At 45.5% G+C, this 14,708-nt stretch overlaps 1 protein-coding gene across 5 annotated transcripts in view; it reads left to right on the top strand.

Moving 5' to 3' along the window:
* PHACTR4 (phosphatase and actin regulator 4) overlaps nt 1-14,708 on the top strand; it is a 149,493-nt gene that overhangs the window by 46,981 nt on the left and 87,804 nt on the right. The window contains exon 1 of one of the 5 annotated variants that reach the window (XM_030217612.1): nt 10,988-11,351. The exons of the other annotated variants lie outside the window; for them this stretch is intronic. The gene's annotated coding sequence lies outside the window, so the exon portion shown is untranslated. Of the gene's footprint in view, nt 1-10,987; nt 11,352-14,708 lie in introns of those variants that run through there. 5 annotated transcript variants of the gene reach the window in all.

Genomic DNA, 14,708 nt, shown 5'->3' with positions numbered 1-14,708 from the left:
GATCCCAGTGAGAGACGCGCGTTGAAGAACAGCGGGAGCGGGCAGAGACGTCCCTACGTACACGTCGCCCCCCCCCCTCCAAAATCGCCAACCCCCCTCTGCTACCCTTCCCCCCCCCCTCTTACCGGGGTCCCGGCGGCAGCAGTGAAGAGCCTTGCGAGTCTGCTGCCGTCCCTTCTCTTCGCTCTCAGCTCTGACTCTGGTCCCGCCCTTGCGGAAACAGGAAATGAGGGCGAGACCAGAGTCAGAGCTGAGAGCGAAGAGAAGGGACGGCAGCAGACTCGCAAAGCTCTTCACTGCTGCCGCCGGGACCCCGGTAAGAGGGGGGGGGGGAGGGGGTGTGGCGATTTTGGAGGAGGGGGTGACGTGCACGTAGCGGGATGGGTGGGGCCAGTGTTGGGGAGGGCAGGGCTGCGGGTGGAGGCATCGCAAGGACGTGTCTGTGAGAAAGAGAGGAGGGGGGACTGGAACTCGGGGGAAGGAGAGAGGGAGGGAGGGCCTGGAAATCGGAAGGGAAGAAAGGGGGCCGTGGGAGGGGACAGAGGGAGAGAGTGAGGAAGGGAGAGAGGGATAACCTTGCTAGCGCCATTTTCATTTCATACCGAAACGGGCCTTTTTTTACTAGTCTGTCTATATAATACATACTACCTCCATTTATGCATATTTATCATCTAAATATTCATTGTGGATACCCTGACACCTCACTGGCTAGTTCTGTCCTAAGGCCTTGGTTGAAAATCACTGCTCAGAGAGGGGGGAGGGGCAGTTTCTATTGCATCAGGCTTACATTTAATATGAAAGGTGTTCTGGAAGTGCTTTAGCAGAAATGGACCTCTTTGCTCGGTCCAGATCTGACAATCTTGCTATGCAGGATTGCTGAATTTTTTTCCCTTAGCTTTATATGCCTGTTGATTTTTCTGTATTTAAGTGTTTGTGTTAAGTTGGTGTCCTCTGCCCCTCAAACGTGAGGATTTCCGGAGCATGTCACAGGCTGAGCATGGCATAAGGACTTTGTTTTCTGGAACACGGATCTTCCCTTTTGTGGAAGAAGGGAGGATAGCGGTGTGTGCTTTCATTTTTGATACGGATTTTAGACAGTATCATTTACTACTACTACTACTACTACTTAACATTTCTAGAGCGCTACTAGGGTTACGCAGCGCTGTACAATTTAACAAAGAGAGACAGTCCCTGCTCAAAGAGCTTACAATCTAATAGACAAGTGAACGGTCGGTCCGATAGGGGCAGTCAAATTGGGGCAGTCTGGATTCACTGAACGGTAAGGGTAATGATCAATGAACAGAAAAATGGAAAGTTAAAAAAAACCCATTAAAAAAACATATTAATTTTTAGGTGTGGAAAAGTGAGGGTTTGTGTATATCAGGAGCTTCTCTTGATTGTGTGCTGGTGTGTGGCTTATATAAAACAGAATATTCATTTCCTTTTCGCACTCTCCTTTGTTGGCTGGAGTAACGGAAGGCTTCTGCTATCCCAAAGATATTCCATAAAGTAATGAAAACCAGTACACAAAGCTTTCCTCATCTCTAACCCACTCTGACTTTAGTCTCAAGTTCTACAACTCTTGAGTTCTGATCTGCCTCTCCCCACGTAGCGTCTTCACCAAGGTGTGAATTTTCCGTGCACATGAAGGATGCAAAAACTGATGGTGTAAGCCAGCATTTAGTGTGAAAGGCCCCATTTTAAGTGGGTCTCTTCCATTTCCAGATGGATATTGGTGCAAGTCACTTCATTGGCTTCCGATCAGATACCGCATACAATTCAAGCTTCTCCTCCTTACCTACAAATGCACCCGGTCTGCGGCTCCTCACTACCTTCATCTCCCCCTATGTTCCCGCCCGTAACCTCCGCTCACAGGACAAATCCCTCCTTTCAGTACCCTTCTCCATCACTGCCAACTCCAGGCTCCGCTCATTCTGCCTTGCCTCACCCTATGCCTGGAACAATCTTCCTCAACCCCTACGCCAAGCCCCCTCCCTACCCATCTTCAAATCTCTGCTTAAAACTCACCTCTTCAATGCTGCTTTCGGCACCTGACCTTTCGAGAAATATAGTATGCCCTATCAGATCGACTCTACACTTGTCTTTAGATTGTACACCTGTCTTTTAGATTGTAAGCTCCTTGAGCAGGGACTGTCCTTCCATGTTAAATTGTACAGCGCTGCGTAACCCTAGTATTTTATTTCTATTTTTGTTACATTTGTACCCCGCGCTTTCCCACTCATGGCAGGCTCAATGCGGCAGGCAATGGAGGGTTAAGTGACTTGCCCAGAGTCACAAGGAGCTGCCTGTGCCGGGAATCGAACTCAGTTCCCCCAGGACCAAAGTCCGCCACCCTAACCACTAGGCCACTCCTCCACTGTTGCTACTATTTGAGATTCCACTAGCAACATTCCATGTAGAAGTCGGCCCTTGCAGATCACCAATGTGGCCGCGCAGGCTTCTGCTTCTGTGAGTCTGACGTCCTGCACGTACGTGCAGGACGTCAGACTCACAGAAACAGAAGCCTGCGCAGCCTTCTACATGGAATGTTGCTAGTGGAATAGCAACATTCCATGTAGAATCTCCAATAGTAGCAACATTCCATGTAGAATCTCCAATAGTATCTATTTTATTGTTGTTACATTTGTACCCCGCACTTTCCCACTCATGGCAGGCTCAATGCGGCTTACATGGGGCAATGGAGGGTTAAGTGACTTGCTCAGAGTCACAAGGAGCTGCCTGTGCCGGGAATCGAACTCTGTTCCTCAGTTCCCCAGGACCAAAGTCCACCACCCTAACCACTAGGTAGCGCTTTAGAAATGTTAAGTAGTAGTAGTCTTACAAAATGTTTTCAAACATTATGGGAGGAAGCTCCAGAGTCTCTTTGTTGGGGGGCGAGTAGGGATCTTTCGTTGTTTGGTCAACATACTACCCGGCATGAGTTCAGATGGTGAAATGTGTTTCTGATTTGGTGGAAGGAGCCTGTATGAACTTTCCTTTATGCCTGCCATCTCCCAGAGGTTAGTACAAACCACAAGCCTGTAGCAAACGCTGGCAGCGGAAACTGAGTGGGCTAAAATGTTCTCTCTATTTTTGCCAGCATTTGCTATCTTTGTACCACAGTGTTCTTAATGACTTCACATGCCTAGTTAAAATTAGAAAAAGCTTAAATGACGCTCTTGGCATAACTAATTTCTTGTTTTAAATCAGTTATATGGCTGCGTTATATAGTGCTGTGCGGATTCTTTGAAGAGAAAACCATATGTAATTTAGTGGTTTGTTCCTGTGACTGAATTTGTTTAACAGGGACGTGCATTCACTTCATTACTCTGTGCTAAATCACCTTAATGTCCATTAGGTCAATGTACACTTCCCACCTTCTAATGCACATAAGAGTTTAGCTTGCTTTTTTTTAGGGGGGGGGGAGCTATCTTTGCATTTGCTTTGATATCATCTTTTGCTTTTTTTTCTTTTGTAAACACTACTTTAATTTTTATTTAGCATTACTTCAAGACGAATGCATGAAACAAACCAGTCAAAAATCAGAAAAAAAAAAAAGCTCAAACAAATTTTTGCTCCGTATTGAACAGATTTGGTTATTTTCTAGCTGTTATCTTTTTAAGAATGGGTCGTAGAAGGAGCGAAGGGTCACCTATAAGATGCCACAAAGAGCAAGTCCTTCGCATGTACAAGTGAAAGCCAGGGCCAATGTAACCAAAGACCGTAATGGACATTACCTGACTCTTCCTCCCTCTCTAAGTTCCCCCCAATTGTACCTACCATACATGTACCTCATTCTACCACTTTGTATTCATTCATACCATGTATTTGTTCAGACTGGAATCGGCTAACGCTGTTAACGGTAATATGTAAGCCACATTGAGCCTGCAAAAAGGTGGGAAAGTGTGGGATACAAATGTAACAATAATAAAAGCAGGTTCATTGTTTTCCAGCATAGGTTGTGCTGTATTATTATTATTATTTGTATCCCACATTTCCCACCGATTTGCAGACAAATGCCCCATATTCTGACTAAGGCCCCAATGCACAAAGCTTACCCTGCTTGGTATGTTTGCTTTAGACTGGTTATTTAGCAAGTAATGCACAAAGGGGTTTTCTGTGGGTCTAATGTGCCATTAGCAGCCACCAAGAAGCCCATGCAAATGTATTACAATGACCTCTTTAGTATTTTAATGAGCATGCCGGGTGATGCACACCTCCAGAGCATCTAGCTTTAATGAGCTAATTTTACGGCTGCTCTGGAGCTGTCGGAGAGGAGGGTGGCTGCTTGTGCTCCCTACCTCTCCCCTCGTGGGTGCCCCCCCAAATCTTATTTGGAGTGGCCTAGTGGTTAGACCACCGGTCTTGCAATCCAGAGGTGGCCGGTTCAAATTCCACTGCTGTTCCTTTTGATCTTGGGCAAGTCACTTAACCCTCCATTGCCTCAGGTACAAACTTAGATTGTGAGCCCTCCTGGGACAGAGAAATATCTAGAGTACCTGAATCTAACTCACCTTGAGCTACTACTGAAAAAGGTGTGAGCAAAATCGGTGTGAGCCGGTGGGGGGGAAGAGGGGTTGGTGGTTGGGAGGCGAAGATAGTGCTGGGCAGACTTATACGGACTGTGCCAGATCCGGTGGTGGGAGGCGGGACTGGTGGTTGGGAGGCGGGGAATAGTGCTGGGCAGACTTATACGGTCTGTGCCCTGAAAAAGACAGGTACAAATCAAGATAAGGTATACACATGAGTTCATCTTGTTGGGCAGACTGGATGGACCGTGCAGATCTTTTTCTGCCGTCATCTACTATCTTACTATGTGTGTCAAAATTCCCTGGTGGTTCAGTAGACACCAACTGCTATCCCTGCACCTCCTCTTCCGTCCCCCTCCCCCCCCCCAAGCAAAATTACCCTGGTGGTCCAGTGGACCCAACTCTTAGCAAAGATTACCTTGGTGGTATAGCGCCACCTGCCCCCCCTCCCCTGTACCTTACAAAGTTGGAGGTAGGAGGGAAGGAGCAACACTTTCTCCCTCTTGCCTCTGAGCAAATGTTCCTTCTATGCGGAGCGCATGAACGATTGCTCGTATGTTTTAGGAGCATCGCTCAGAGATTTTACGTGGTTGCTCACAAAAATGTTTTTTTTTTTCTGCTATATACATAAATGCATTGCTAATAACTGGCGCTCAAAATTTGTTGTTTTAAAACTTGTTGCTCGCACTAGGCCACTCCTTAGAGGAAACATTGTTCTGGACCTGCCCGGAACAAAATGGCAGTGCCCAGCTCCTGCCCAGTGCATTCTGGGATGCACTGGGCAGGGACTGGGCACTGCCATTTTGTTCCCGGCAGGTCTAGAGGGAGGTGCTGTTGCTCCTGCCCTCCTGCTTCCAACTTTGTAAGGTACAGAAAGTGGAGGAGGAGGGGAGTGGGCAGCACTAGACTACCAGGGTAGATCTTTGCTGGGGTTGGGTCCACTGGACCACCAGGATAATTTAGTGGTGGAAGGGGTGGGGGAGGATCACTAGTCCACCAAGGAGTTTCTTGAGTTGTGTGGGTGGAGCTCTAGAGGGGGTCTGCTAGACCCTGGTGGACCCCCCTCTTGAGTCCCCTCCCCCCTCCAATGCAACTCAAAAAAATAAAATAAAAAAAAAAACCTCACCAGGCTGTCTGTGGCAAGCTGTCAAATGCATTTGACAGCTCTGAATCACAAATAGGGACCAGTGCTCAAAAGGGTATCATGCATCTCATTTGCATACGATTCCCTTTGTGCATCGGTTGCTGTTTGCAACCCGATAAATTTTTCTGCAGCACCCGTATTTACAGGGTGCCGCTGTGCGTTATCTCCTGGATTGTCGGATTCATCAAGTCTCTTTTCTTTTAGAAGAAAATCTTTGTGGACTCGGCCATAGGACCTTCTGATGTAAAAGCAAGGTAGAGGTGGTGAAATAAACAGAGAAAGGTGCTTTAAAAATAACCTCTTCCCTTGAGAAATGTGAATTGCCGCAAGTACGTTCTGGCTGTGCTTCAGTTTATGTCCTTATAAAGTTTCCACCCCCTTAATTTTGAATGTTATGCTTCAGTGAGGTTTAGGGATAAGATTTTGCCACATGGTTTTGCTTGGCTTAGCTTGGATCCCTGGTGTTTACCTTCTCTGCTTGGAACAGATTGACATTGCCATGTGGTGGTCAGAATGTAGGCTACTGTGAAATATTTATTGCCTGGCATTCTTTACAATTAATTAGCAGGTTGTTGGCAGTGTGTGGGGGTTTGGGGGGGGGGGCAGCTCTACATCTTCATTTCCCTGAAGTGATGCTGTTGCTGCTCCCCTCTGCAGGGGTTCCTGTGGCAGGAGCAGGGTTGCAGGTGTGTGTTGTAATTCAGCCTGGAGTCCCGTTCAATAAAATCAAATTAAAGTTCCCCTCTGAAAGGCCTAGAAAAATTAATTGCAAAGTTTCAGCAAAAAAAAAAAAAGCTCTGAATGGTTTAATTTATGGATGTCACGTTCATATAGCTGGAGGACAGAACTGAGAGCCAGATGCACAAAACCTAACGAGCCCACAACTTGTGTTTTAAACTGGTTCCAGGCAGTTTAAAACGCAAGTAGTTTACCGGGGCATGCACCAAGGGCATTTTTCCTGTCACGGTAGCAGGCAATGAAAACGGAATGCAAATTGTCTAAAGGCTATTATAATGAGATGCACTACCGTTTTTCCGATTCCCTTACCGTGGAAACCCTAATGTGAGGTCTGCACCTCTCGTTAGGGCTCCTGTGAGGGAATCGGAAAGGAAAAGAGCCCCCAAAAAATTAAAAAAGGAAGAAAAAAAAGCAGCGAGCGCACGTGAGGGGCGTCCTTTATGGACGTACTCTGCCTGTGCTTGTGAGGGATGTCTTTTCGCCGTTTTTTTTTTTTTTTTTTTTTAGTTTTGTCTCCCCTGCGCTGCTCACCTTCTGTAGCAGCGAGGAGAAGGGATTAGGGAATCGGGGACCTGCGACTCGAGTCAATCCGGAGTTCGGGACGTCCCTTTCCATTATGCTCCTCTTCCAGGTCTCTTCAGCCAATCAGAGTGCGTGTAGCTGACACCAGCAAGCTAGATGCGCTTTGATTGGCTGAAGAGACCCAAGAAGAGGAGCATAACCGAAAGGGACGTCCCCGATTCTCCGACTGGCTACCGAGGTAATGGTGAATGCAACGGAGCTACAACGAGTAGCTCATTTGCATTCCCTTTCCTTAGTGAATTCCCGTTCCCTACCGATTCGCTATGGAATCGGTAGGGAACGGGAATTACCGACGACTTTAATGCATCTTCCTCAAAATAGAATCTGGATCCTTAAAACCATGGTAGGAGGAATTTGAAAGAGCAGTTCTGGAGGCAGAATTACCCAGCCAGTTTTACAGTGGTATATGGCATATTACTCTCCTCGAAGAGAATTCAGTGGGAATGCTTCTGTGGTTAAACGTGTTGTGATAATTAATTAGGAGAGGTTGTGGTGAATGGGCTCCAGGTAGAGTGTCATTCCGTGTAACACAGCCAGCTGCAAACTATGCCAAAACATTTCACAAGACCCCACAGTCATTCACAAAGGAAAAATATTCAACATAACTATTTTACATGCTCATCTTCCAATGTGGTATATATCATTCAGTGTAAAAAGTGTAACGAAGGATGCTATATTGGAGAAACAGGCCAGATGCTTAAGACAAGATTCAATCTGCACAGACATCACATGAAGATAGCCGGTGCCAGTCAAGCCCCCACCCCTGTGGGCCAACACTTCACAAGACCGGAACACTGCACCAGTGATTTCACAGTAAGAATACTGAAAGGTAATTTAAAAACAATACAGTAACGTAAGACCTTTGAAATAAGAATGATTGAATATTTTGACACCCAACAAACAGGACTTAATAAGGATCTGGGTTTTCTAACTCATTATAAAACATAAAGCTGTATTTCTCTGTTTATTTCTCTGTTTATTACCCTCCTCTCACCTACCAACACCCATTCTGTTAGAATATCAATGAAATGCTTTGATGTCCCCATGCGTACCCCCACCCTCCCACTCTGTCAGACTGTCAAAGTAATGCTTTGATGTTTCTCTCATATACTACTACTTAACATTTCTAGAGTGCTACTAGGGTTACGCAGTGCTATACAAATTAATAACTAAGGACGGTCCCTGCTCAGAAGAGCTTACAATCTAACGGACGAAATGTCAAGTTGGGTAGTCTAGATTTCCTGAGTAGAGGTGTATCTGCTACCACATTTGCTTATTTCCGATCTGAGGAAGAATGGCAACCTTCGAAAGCTAATCAAGAAATGTATTAAGTTATGTCCAATAAAAAAGGTATCTTATTTTCTTTTCCATGTTTTATTTTGTTTGATTTCTATAGATTCTACATGGAATGTTGCTATTCCACTAGCAACATTCCATGTAGAAGTCGGCCCTTGTAGATCACCAATGTGGCCGCGCAGGCTTCTGCTTCTGTGAGTCTGATGTCCTGCACGTACTTGCAGGACGTCAGACTCACAGAAACAGAAGCCTGCGCAGCCTTCTACATGGAATGTTGCTAGTGGAATAGCAACATTCCATGTAGAATCTCCAATAGTAGCAACATTCCATGTAGAATCTCCAATAGTATCTATTTTACTGTCATAGTAATGCTTGAATGTTTCACTTATATACACTGTCAGCTAGCACATTTGCTTATTTTCCGATCTGAGGAAGAAGGGCAACCTTCGAAAGCTAATCAAGAAATGTATTAAGTTATGTCCAATAAAAAAGGTATCATCTTATTTTCTTTTCCATGTTTATTTGTTTGATTTCTAGTGGAACATACAGAAGACTCTTTTATTATTATCATTTTTAAGAGTTCTGCAATTTTAGTGACCCCTGATGCAGGCGCTTGGTTGCCGAAACATGGCCCGTGTCGGGTCTTTTCAATAAAGAACTCTTCATTGTCCTGTTTCTGGAGGTCGACTTGTGCTTCTTTTTTTGTATTGATAATTAATTAGTTGCCTGTTAATATTCCCGCTCAGTGACTAAATTTTAACTGCTCCAAAAGAGTGGGTGACTTTGAGGATGGAGTTTGTCAGGGGTGGCGAGAGGATTTAACTGGCCAAGTCATATGTTCAGCGTCTTTTTATTTTTTAACATAGATCACAAAATGCATAATAGAAATTCAGATATGTGGGCAACGGTCTGCAGACCAGGAATGTGTATTTTGGGCCTTTACAAAGATACAGACCTTGTCTTTAGTGCGCCATTGTAATTTGGGTAATTGAAGTGCTAAGTCTGTAAATACCCCAGAGACCCAAAGTTACTCTGCTTTGCCGTGTGTTCCCAGATATGTGCTGATGTGTATTGTTAGGTCATGCATAAAACATATTTGCATAGGGCAGCCACAAATTTGCGTGCTGAAGCTGAGCTAACTATGCGCAAAACCTAGCACATACTATTTCTTCCACTCCCCTCCCCCACCATTGCTTACTCTGCATAACGTGCACTTAGTAAGTAAACTATTACATCTACTACTACTACTACTTATTTCTGTAGCGCTACTAGACGTATGCAGCGCTGTACACTTGAACATGAAGAGACAGTCCCTGCTCGACAGAGCTTACAATCTAATTAGGACAGACAAACAGGACAAATAAGGAATAAGGACAAAGAGTAGCAAGATTCCGAAATCCCAAAGAGTAGCAAGATTCCGTGCGGAACCCCAAAGAGCAGCAAGATTCCGGAATCCCAAAGAGTAGCAAGATTCCGTGCGGAACCCCAAAGAGCTGCAAGATTCCGGAATCCCAAAGAGTAGCAAGATTCTGTGCAGAACCCCAAAGAGTAACAAGATTCCGAAATCCCAAAGAGTAGCAAGATTCCGTGCGGAACCCCAAAGAGCAGCAAGATTCCGGAATCCCAAAGAGTAGCAAGATTCCGTGCGGAACCCCAAAGAGCAGCAAGATTCCGGAACCCCAAAGAGCAGCAAGATTCCGGAATCCCAAAGACTACTACTACTAATCATTTCTATAGTGCTGCTAGACCTAAGCAGCGCTGTACACTTGAACATGAAGAGACAGTCCCTTCTCGACAGAGCTTACAATCTAATTAGGACAGACAAACAGGACAAACAAGAGATAAGGGAATATTAAAGTAAGGATGATAAAATAAGGGTTCTGAACAAGTGAATAAGGGTTAGGAGTTAAAAGCAGCATCGAAAAGGTGGGCTTTTAGCTTAGATTTGAAGACGGCCAGAGATGGAGCTTGACGTACCGGCTCAGTAAGTCTATTCCAGGCATATGGTGCAGCAAGATAAAAGGAACGGAGTCTGGAGTTAGCGGTGGAGGAGAAGGGTGCAGATAAGAGAGATTTACCCAGTGAACGGAGTTCCCGGGAAGGAATGTAAGGAGAGATGAGAGTGGAGAGGTACTGAGGAGCTGCAGAGTGAATGCACTTATAGGTCAATAAGAGGAGTTTGAACTGTATGCAGAAACGGATATGGAGCCAGTGAAGTGACTTGAGGAGAGGTTGCTGCCAATGATAAGTGGGAGTACTGTGCACTTTTTTGTTAGTGAAAAACACACGCATGAGCCTAGTTCTTAATAGACAACATCACGTGGCAGTACATAGGCCTTACAAGAATGAATAAGGTCAGTATATAATGTGTGTTAGCATGTCATGTTTTAGTAAATATGGCCTTAACTTAGGTAATGTGTGTGTGAGTTTTTTGTAGTTTCTGTACTACACTATGATCATTTTATGGAGGAGGGATGCCATAAGTATGCTTTATAAATATAAGTAAGACAAACCCTGTTTCTGCAGCTCTTTCCTTCCCTGGAGCATCCTGTGGATTTCTGGTACTTCTGTAGCAGCACTTTTACCCTTCTCCCCCCCCCCCCCCCCCATCGGAATACTGTTCCTTCCTTCCCTGCTACTCCCAAACCACCTTGTTCCTGACCTGTAGTGATAGCTCCCGGGATTCAGTATTGCGATTGAAGCCTAGCACGGATAGAAGGCTTGTATTCTAAGACCTGTCTTTTGTGTTACGTTGACAAGGGAACAAACTGCAGAGGTGTATTTTCTACACGGAGAGGATAAGTTGCTTTGCTCTGGGAGGCTGAGGCGGCGTTACCTGTCTGGACTGGCTGAACCAGATTCCCCAGCAATCCTGCCACGTTCACGGTCACGACCTAGCTGTGTCTCGGTTCTTGCTGTGAACTCCACTTTAAAAGGAAAGAATTATCCCCCCCCCCCCCCATTTTGTAACGATGATATTAGGTCTGGATCCTGTGGAACGCTGACGGTCACTCCTGTCTCTTACCTTGCTCTGGTCTCAGTCTGTGGCCTACAGGAATGTGGTGAGCTATTAAAATAGTGTTGTGTTGCCTTTCAGAGTACAGTGGTGCGTATTAGATCTAGATAGCAGAGGTGACTGGCGGTGAATTGAGAAAAGATTTTCTGTCGCCTGTGATATTGTGAATCCGGCGGTGTGGGTGCTGTCTACAGTAAGAGCTTTTAGGAAAAGGCGAGTTGAGGGATCACTGGTTTTGCGGAATGTGTGAATTCACTTCCTGATTTGTCCTCTGAAAGGGAGGGGGGACCTCTTGCTTGTCCTGTTGCCTGTAAAAGTAAGGTTTGGGGGTGGGAAGGGGGGAGAGGCTGGAGACGATCATCTATAACTGCGTTTTCTGTTGCTTTGGTGGGGTTAGGGGTGGAAGGACAAACCTCCATTCCTTGTGTACTGTTCTGTAAAGCCTGTCCTGTCCTTGTGTGTGTGTACACAACTTTCACCGGAAGCTGTAACAGAACCATTGGCACTGGTTTAGTTGTCAGGCTGAGGGGAGCAGAAACTTTATTTTGACAATATTTTGTACTGATGTTTTGGGGAGAAACCTACATAATACCGTGAGAAGGAGGAAGCGGTGCTGGTTGTGTTTTTTTTTTCCTTTTTTTTTTTTTTTACATTTGTACCCCGCGCTTTCCCACTCATGGCAGGCTCAATGCGGCTTACATGGGGCAATGAAGGGTTAAGTGACTTGCCCAGAGTCACAAGGAGCTGCCTGTGCCGGGAATCGAACTCAGTTCCTCAGGACCAAAGTCCACCACCCTAACCACTAGGCCACTCCTCCACTGTTGCTACTATTTGAGATTCTACATGGAATGTTGCTATTCCACTAGAAGTCGGCCCTTGCAGATCACCAATGTGGCCGCGCAGGCTTCTGCTTCTGTGAGTCTGACGTCCTGCACATACGTGCAGGACGTCAGACTCACAGAAGCAGAAGCCTGCGCAGCCTTCTACATGGAATGTTGCTAGTGGAATAGCAACATTCCATGTAGAATCTCCAATAGTAGCAACATTCCATGTAGAATCTCCAATAGTATCTATTTTATTTTTGTTACATTTGTACCCTGCGCTTTCCCACTCATGGCAGGCTCAATGCGGCTTACATGGGGCAATGAAGGGTTAAGTGACTTGCCCAGAGTCACAAGGAGCTGCCTGTGCCGGGAATCGAACTCAGTTCCTCAGGACCAAAGTCCACCACCCTAACCACTAGGCCACTCTTCCACTCTTTTGCTGACAAGTTTTCTGTGGCCTGTTCATCTGAGTGTGGGGTACTAAAGGACAATTATTACTCATATATACATACACAGCAAAAATGCACGATGTGGTGCAGATACATTAAACAGATTTTTTTTTTCTTATTGCAAATTTAATTGTACTGTCATGTTTAAAATATGTGCTTTGCATTGGGATCCTCTGAAATCGAAGCAAATAATCATCAAATGAAGAATGAGCTAAACTGGTTAATTGGGCATTTGCTGACGTGCAGCAATATTTTATTTATTTATTTATTTAATACATTTATACCCCACATTTTCCCACTAGTTGTAGGCTCAGTGTGGCTTATACAGAACCGTAGGGTAGGCTACAGTTCAGAAAAGCACAACTAAACAAAGTAATGATAGGATAATAGGCATATATGTACCCGAGATTGGGTGGCAGAGCCGGTGGTGGGAGGCGGGGCTGGTGGTTGGGAGGCGGGGATAGTGCTGGGCAGACTTATACAGTCTGTGCCGGGGCTGGTGGTTGGGAGGCGGGGATAATGCTGGGCAGACTTATACGGTCTGTGCCAGAGCCGGTGGTGGGAGGCGGGGCTGGTGGTTGGGAGTCAGGGATAGTGCTGGGCAGACTTATAAGGTCTGTGACAGAGCCAGTGATGGGAGGCGGGGCTGGTGGTTGGGAGGCGGGGATAGTGCTGGGCAGACTTATACGGTCTGTGCCAGAGCCGGCGGTGGGAGGCAGGGCTGGTGGTGGGAGACGGGGATAGTGCTGGGCAGACTTATACGGTCTGTGCCAGAGCCGGCGGTGGGAGGCAGGGCTGGTGGTTGGGAGGCAGGGATAGTGCTGGGCAGACTTATACGGTCTGTGCCCTGAAGAGGACAGGTACAAATCAAGGCAGGGTATTTATTTATTTATTGCATTTGTATCCCACATTTTCCCACCTCTTTGCAGGCTCAATGTGGCTTACAATACATGGTGAGTAATGGAAGTATATTAGGAAAACAGATAGTGTTACAGCAGGATTTTGGTAACATGATAGTGAAAGACATGGTAGTAATATAACAACAGATATTGATAAACAGTTCAGAATTTATGTGGGGGAGTTTTGTATATTCACATTGGTTGATTTTTGTGATATGCCATATTAAAGAGATGGGTCTTCAGTAGTTTGCGGAAGTCCGTTATTTCCTAGATCATTTTTAAGTTGCGTGGCAATGCGCCTTGAATCGATCTACGAAATAACGGACTTCCGTATACACAAAAAGTAGCACATATGAGTTTATCTTGTTGGGCAGACTGGATGGACCGTGCAGGTCATTTTCTGCCGTCATCTACTGTGTTACTATGTATATAAACAACAAAGAATAACAAGGGAAATAACAAGGTAATAGGGTCCATGAATATTGCTGAATTCAGGAAGAAGTAAGATTAGGTTGAGTCTGGGAAGTAAGCCTTCTTGAACAGGAGGGTCTTCAGTAATTTTCTGAAATTTAAGTAGTTCTCAGTTGATTTTAAGGATTTGGGTAAAGCATTCCATAGTTGTGCACCTATGAAGGAGAAGTTGGAGGCGTAGGTAGATTTGTATTTCTAGACCTGGAAGCTACTGTTGGTGGTGGGCGTTAACTGAACAATTTCCGACTTTCTGGTGGCCTCCACCTCTGTCCTTGGAAAGGGTGAGTAGCCCAGTGGGTAGAGCAGGAGGCTGAAAACCAAGGGGCCAATGCAGAAAGCTAGGGCAGACTGTGCAAATGTCCTGCTAACCGTTTACGTCTGTTTTCTGAGCGCACGTTACAGAAAAGGATTTTGCACAGAAGCTAACCTTGCACAAAATCTCGCGTTAAGACACCAGTGCACAGCATATTTAAAATGAATGGTAATGAGGCCATTAACTGTCCTGATGTGCAAAAAGTGGGAGTACGACCAAGGAAACCAGACGCTGGAAGACGTTCTTAAAAAAACTTTATTAGATATTTGAAGACTCGACACGTCGTGTTTCGGCCGTCAAGCCTGCATCAGGAGTCTGCTGTGCAGAGTGCTGCAGAGTGATGACGGTGAAAATGCTCTGGAAATCTTACAGCAGTCTCTTACACGGAGAGTTGCTATAGAATGATAAGGTTAATTCTTCAAAAAATGACGTGGTAGTCTTGAAAAA

This window comes from Microcaecilia unicolor, chromosome 11 (genome assembly GCF_901765095.1).
Source record: "Microcaecilia unicolor chromosome 11, aMicUni1.1, whole genome shotgun sequence".
In the NCBI taxonomy this organism is placed as follows: Eukaryota; Metazoa; Chordata; class Amphibia; order Gymnophiona; family Siphonopidae; genus Microcaecilia; species Microcaecilia unicolor.
Note: the sequence above shows the minus strand (reverse complement) of the source record. Positions and strands in the feature narration are given on the sequence as shown.